Source organism: Procambarus clarkii, chromosome 4 (genome assembly GCF_040958095.1).
Source record: "Procambarus clarkii isolate CNS0578487 chromosome 4, FALCON_Pclarkii_2.0, whole genome shotgun sequence".
Classification (NCBI taxonomy): domain Eukaryota; kingdom Metazoa; phylum Arthropoda; class Malacostraca; order Decapoda; family Cambaridae; genus Procambarus; species Procambarus clarkii.
In genome coordinates, this window is record NC_091153.1 from 17181142 (window position 1) to 17188385 (window position 7244).

The window sequence follows — 7244 nt, forward strand, 5'->3', positions numbered from 1 at the left end:
CAATTTGTCAACTACATGTGACCTAGACTCATCTGACAGGTGTACTCCATCTCTTGCCAGGTTTTGCCTGTAAGGTCTGGCTGTAAATTGAATATAAGTGGCATCCAATCGTACTCGCTTCCTCAGCCTGAAGTTTATATATTTGGCAGCTCTTTGGTAATATTCTTAACTCACTCCCCAACGATTATTATTGCTCAGTTGGCGAGGTTCCACCAATGTGAACACTACTGAACTGCTAATGAGTTTAAATGAGGAAATTATTGTTTAAGGTGATTAATTACCTCAGCTGGGTGTCGAGTAGGATGGATGTCATTACCACGTAAATAAATAATAGTTAGATGGTGAGGCCACTCTAACGCAGGTGTTAATGTGGAATTATTATAGAAGTTATGAGCTGTTGCTCCTGGTGACCTGAAGATTCTTACCTCAGTATGAGGTATAGGTCTGAGTGTTGTGGGCAATTGACTGAGTCCCACGAGTGCTACTTTATACATGAGGTATAAACAGCAAATAAATTAGTGTGAATTAGGCTAACCTATGTGGTACACTGCCAGTAGACACAATTAATAAATGTGGTTAGTTTAACCTACTTCACACGGTGATTAGTTATTACCAATTAGTATACATCCGGTTCGATAAGGACCATAATGATGGATATCTGGGGCTTGACTCATATATTCAATTATTTACTTATTGGATTTAATAAATCGAAGGACCACCCACTTTTGAGAAAAGAGGGAAAACTAATAAAAGTGATCATTAGAATAACACTAGAGAACCAGTGCCTATGGATAATCATTAAAAGAATAATCACTTGAAATAATGAATGGACTGTATTATTAATTAATTAAAGTCAGAGCCTCAAAGACCTACATTGGGGGGGGGGGGTATTTCTAGAAATTCATATATATCTAGGAACCAGTGTGGTTCGCCACCAGTTCATTGTTGAGTAAAGGATATAATAAATCTAAACTACTATAGATTCAAAATATGAGAACTCAAATTGTGAATATTAAAGATCATGAATTACTGAGCAACAGTCAGAGCAAAATACATTAATTACCAATCATCATTTCTGGTAATGATCTATTCAATGCAAAGATTCTACATGAATTATATAAGAATCAATAATCATATTAAATAAATTCGTACGAAAAAATGTCTTAGTTTTAAGACGATTTCTGTAACATCATTTCGTCATTCGTCCTCGTGGTCACAGGATCTCCACAAAGAAAGAACTAGAGGTGAGTATCACGAATGATGAGAAACAACTTGATGACTCCTCGTATACACCCTGAAATCAGAGAAATTTAGGTAGCATTTGAATAGGCTACGTTTTATTTTCAATATTCATGAAAACGGAGGAAATTGTCGAAATTTTACTAACGTTGTATATTGGGTATCCTCGCTATATGACGACAGACTACTCACAAATATATAATCTAGGATGATGCATCAAACCAAAAACATATACTTAACATGAGCGTATTAAATACTGAGGTCTGCCGAAACCGTGTCAGCCAGTCCCTGACGTCCACTGCTGTGTACGTGTAATTACGGGTCTTGACTTCAATTGTTGACGCGTTATTAACTGGCTGGGCACTATTGAACACGTGGATAAGTAATGCTTAACTGTTGACCGAGTATCAATGTAATTCTTGCCGATAAATTCCCCAGTCACTACCACGTGTCTCGCCACTCTTCACGCCAGGGATACCTCCTCTCGCACAATGGCGTCGCCACCTCCCTCACCCCATCTCTGGCATTCACCACAGAAATTATTAATCACGAATAATTCTTTTCCGCGCAGTTATGGATGTAATATGTTAATGAGAACTGAGTTGCAATTATAGGGAATTAAATATTATCATATTCTCGTTTTATGGTGTCAAACGAGAAATGGAGATTTTATTTTCTCCATGGCATTCGTACGTAACAGAAAGGACTGCTACTACATAACAATTTTAGTTAATAACTCTCGGTTTGAGATTATTGGGAGTTATATTATCCGTAAGTAATTATTACACGGAATACTGATAATTTTAGAGAACCACATTCAATTCTCTAACCCATTGGTAATAGATGTGTCTAACTGGACATTATCTGACTCAATTTTGCTACTCGATTTCATGAGAATTCTAGCATTAATACGCAGATGAAATGGTTAATTTATGTTGACACTACCGTTAGTGAAATTAGTAACTACTGTAGTTAGTATATAATGATAATGATTTATTATAATACAATAGTAGTTTATTAGTGTTGGAAATTTCCCTGGGGTGCTACTTGCAGCGTTGTTGGCATGTGTGGGGGGGGAGGGTGCTACCTGCGGCGTTGTTGGCATGTGTGTGTGGGGGGGGGGAAGATTGCTATCTGCGGCGTCGTGGGCATGTGTAGGCTGCTACTTGCGGCATCATGTGCATGTGTCGGGAGCTACTTCCAGCGTCGTTGGAATGTGGGGGTGCCACCTGCGGCGTCGTTGACATGCGTGGGGTGCTACCTGCGGCGTCGTTGGCATGTGTTGCGGTGCTACCTGCGGCGTCGTTAACATGTATGGGGTTCTACCTGCGGCGTCGGTGGCATGAGTGGGGTTCTACCTTCGACGTCGTTGGCATGTGGGGTGCTACCTTCGACGTCGTTGGCATGTGGGGTGCTACTGGCCGCGTCATTGGCATGTGTGAAGGTGCTACCTGCGGCGTCGTTAGAATGTGTTGGGGAAGGGTGCGACCTGCAGCGTCGTTGGCATGTGTGTGGGGTGGGGGAGAGTGCTACCTGCGGCGTCGTGGGCATTTCTGGGGTGTTACCTGAGGCTTCGTGAGCATGTGTGGGGTGCTACCTTCGGCGTCGTGGGCATTTGTAGGCATGTGTGTTGTGCCTACCTGTAGGCATGTGTGGGGTGCTACCTGCGGCGTCGTGGGCATTTCTGGGGTGTTACCTGAGGCGTCGTGAGCATGTGTGGGGTGCTACCTTCGGCGTCGTGGGCATTTGTAGGCATGTGTGTTGTGCCTACCTGTAGGCATGTGTGTTGTGCCTACCTGTAGGCATGTGTGTTGTGCCTACCTGTAGGCATGTGTGTTGTGCCTACCTGTAGGCATGTGTGGGGGCTACCTGCAGCATCGTTGGCATGTGTGGCGTGCTACCTGCGGCGTCGTAGGCATGTGTGGAGTGCTAACATCGGCGTCGTGGGCATTTGTGGGGTGCTACCTGCGGCGTCGTTGGCATGTGGGGGGGGGTGCGACCTGCGACGTCGATGGCATGTGTGGGGTGCTCCTTGCGGCGTCATTGGCATGTGTAGGGTGCCACCTGCGGAGTCGTTGGAATGTGTGGGGGTGCTACCTGCGGCGTCGTTGGAATGTGTTGGGGAAGGGTGCGACCTACAGCTTCGTTGGCATGTGTGTGTGGGGGGAGGGAGAGTGCTACTTGCAGCGTCGTGGGCGTTTGTAGGCATTTGTGGGGTGCCTACCTGTAGGCATGTGTGGGGTGCTACCTGCGGCGTCGTGGGCATGTGTGGGGTGGTACGTTCGGCGTCGTTGGCATGTGAGGTGCTACTGGCTCCGTCGTTGGCATGTGTGGGGGTGCTACCTGCGGCGTCGTTGGAATGTGTTGGGGAAGGGTGCGACCTGCAGCGTCGTTGGCATGTGTGTGTGGGGGGGGGGGGGTTAGAGTGCTACCTGCGGCGTCGTGGGCATTTGTAGGCATTTGAGGAGTGCCTACCTGTAGGCATGTTTGGGGTGTTACTTGCGGCGTCGTTAGCATGTATGGGGGTAGGGTGCTGCCTGCGGCGTCGTGGGCATGTGTGTGTATGTGGGCGGGGGGGAAGAGTGCTACCTGCGGCGTCGTGGGCATGTGTGGGTGGCTACTTGCGGCGTTGATGGCATGTGTGGGGGTGCTACCTGCGGCGTCATTGGAATGTGTGGGGTGCTACTTGCGGCGTCGTGGGCATGTGTGTGAGGCGCTACCTGCGGCGTCGTTGGCATGTGTGGGGTGCTACCTGCGGCGTCGTTGGCATGTGTGGGGGAGCTACCTGCGGCGTCGTTGGTATGTGTGGGGTGCTCCCTGCGGCTTCGTGGTCATTTGTGGCGTGCTACATGAGGCGTCGTTGGAATGTGTGGGGGGGGGGAGCTACGCGGAGTCGTTGGAATGTGTGGGGGTGTTACCTGGGGCATCGTTGGCATGTGTGGTGTGCTCCCTGCGGCTTCGTTGATATGTGTGGGGTGCTACCTGCGGCGTCGTTGGAATGTGTGGGGTGCTACCTGCAGCGTCGTCGGCATGTGTGTGTGTGTCGGGGGGGAGAGTGCTACCTGCGGTGTCGTGTGCATGTGTAGGCTGCTATATGCGGCGTCGTGGGAGCGTGTGGATTGCTACTTTCGACGTCGTTGACATGTGTGGTGTGCTACCGGCGGTGTCGTTGGCATGTGTTGGGTGCTACCTGCGGCGTCGTGGGAATGTGTGGGAGTGTAACCTGCGGCGTCGTTGGCCTGTGTGGGGTGCTTCTTGCGGCGTCGTGGGCATGTGTTGGGTGCTACCTGCGGCGTTGTGGGCATGTCTGGGGGATGCTACCTGCGGCGTCGTGGGCATGTGTGGGGTGCTACCTGCGGCGTCGTTGGCATGTGTGGGGTGCTAACTGCACCCCACACATGCCAAGCCCACACATGCCAGCCCAAGAAGCTGCAAGGCTACTTGCAGCGTCTTGGGCATGTGTGTGTGGGGGGGAGAGTGCTACCTGCGGCGTCGTGTGCATGTGTAGGCTGCTACATGCGGCGTTGTGGGCATGTGTGGGGTGCTACGTGCGGCGTGGTTGACATGTGTGGTGTGCTACCTGCGGCGTCGTTGGCATGTGTGGGGGTTGCTACCTGCGGCGTCTTGGGCATGTGTGTGAGTGGGGGGGGGGGAGAAGTGCTACCTGCGGCATCGTCGGAATGTGTGGGGATGCTACGTACGAAATCGTGGGCATGTGTGTGTGTGGGGGGGGGGGGGAAATGTGTTACCTGCGGCATTCTAGGAATGTGTGGGGATGCTACGTACGGAATCGTGGGCATGTGTGTGTGTGGGGGGGGGGGAGAAGAGTGCTACCTGCGGCGTCCTGGACATGTGTGAGGTGCTACTTGCGGCGTAGTGGGCATGAGTGTGTGTGGGAGAGGGGAGTGCTACTTGCGGCATCGTGGGCATGTGTGTTGGGGGGGAGTGCTACCTGCGGCGTCGTGGGAGAGTGTGGGGGTGCTACGTGTGGCATTGTGGGCATGTGTGTTGGGAGGGAGTGCTACCTGCGGCGTCGTGGGAGAGTGAGGGGGGGCTACTTATGGCATCGTGGGCATGTGTGTTGGGGGGGAGTGCTACCTGCGGGGTCGTGGGAGAGTGTGGGGGTGCTACTTGTGGCATCGTGGGCATGTGTGTTGGGGGGGAGTGCTAACTGCGGCGTCGTGGGAGAGTGAGGGGGTGCTACTTGTGGCATCGTGGGCATGTGTGTTGGGGGGGAGTGCTACCTGCGGCGTCGTGGGAGAGTGAGGGGGTGCTACTTGTGGCATCGTGGGCATGTGTGTTGGAGGGGGAGTGCTACCTGCGGGGTCGTGGGAGAGTGAGGGGGTGCTACTTGTGGCATCGTGGGCATGTGTGTTGGGGGGGAGTGCTACCTGCGGGGTCGTGGGAGAGTGAGGGGGTGCTACTTGTGGCATCGTGGGCATGTGTGTTGGGGGGGGAGTGCTACCTGCGGGGTCGTGGGAGAGTGAGGGGGTGCTACTTGTGGCATCGTGGGCATGTGTGTTGGGGGGGAGTGCTACCTGCGGGGTCGCGGGAGAGTGAAGGGGTGCTACTTGTGGCATCGTGGGCATGTGTGTTGGGGGGGGGGGAGTGCTACCTGCGGGGTCGTGGGAGAGTGAGGGGGTGCTACTTGTGGCATCGTGGGCATGTTCTCACCTAATTGTGCTTATGGGGGTTGAGCTTTTGCTCTTTGGTCCCGATGATGGGATTTGATGTGTGTGTGTCGGGGGGGGGGGGTGCTACCTGCAGTGTTGTTTGCATGCAACCCGTTCTCGCGCTTGCTTATAGTCAATATTGGCTTAATTAATAAGTGCAAATGTGACATACTAATTGATTGTGAATATTTTAGTTTACATTGAAAAGCTTCCGTAGAAAACACCGACCTCACCTAACCTTCTTCTTGCTTCTTTTGGGGTGCTACCTGCGGAGTCGTGGGTATGTGTGGGAGGTGCTACCAGTGGCATCGTGGACATGTGGGGGGGGGAGGGTTACTACTTGCGATTTCGTCGGCATGTGTGGGGGTGCTTCGTGCGGCGTCGTGGGCATGAGTGGGGGGTGCTACTTGTGGCGTCGTGGGCATATGTAGGGGTGCTACCTGCGGCGTCTTAGGCTTGTGTGTAGGTGCTGCCTGCGGAGTCGTGGACATGTGTTGGGTGCCACTTGCGGCGTCGTGGGCATGTGTGGGGTGCTACTTGCGGTATCGTGGGCATGTGTGTGTTGGGGGGGAAGTGCTACCTGCGGCGCCGTGGGCATGTGTGTGGGTGCTACTTGTGGCGTCGTAGGCATGTGTTGGGGGTGCTACCTACGGCGTCGTTGGCATGTGTGTGGGGAGGATTGCTACCTGCGGCGTCGTGGGCATGTGTGTGGGGAGGATTGCTACCAGCGGCGTCGTGGGCATGTGTGTGGGGAGGATTGCTACCTGCGGCGTCGTGGGCATATGTGTGGGGAGGATTGCTACCTGCGGCGTCGTGGGCATGTGTGTGTGGAGGATTGCTACCTGCGGCTTCGTGGGCATGTGTGTGGGGGGAAAGTACTACCTGTAGCGTCGTGAGCATGTGGCGGGGGGGGGGTGTATTATATCTGCGGCGTCGTGGGCATGTGTGGGAGGTGCTTCCTGCGGCGTCGTGGGCATGTTTGGCGGGGGGTGCTACCTGCGGCGTCGTGTGCATGTGTGGGGGGTGCTTCCTGCGGCGTCGTGGGCATGTGTGGCGGGGAGTGCTAACTGTGGCATCGGGGGACATGTGGGGGGGGGGTTGCTACCTGCGATTTCGTGGGCATGTGTGGGGGGTGCTTCCTGCGGCGTCGTGGGCATGTGTGGCGGGGAGTGCTAACTGTGGCATCGTGGGTATGTGTGTTGGGGGGGAGTGCTACCTGCGGGGTCGTGGGAGAGTGAGGGGGTGCTACTTGTGGCATCGTGGGCATGTGTGTTGGGGGGGAGTGCTACCTGCGGGGTCGTGGGAGAGTGAGGGGGTGCTACTTGTGGCATC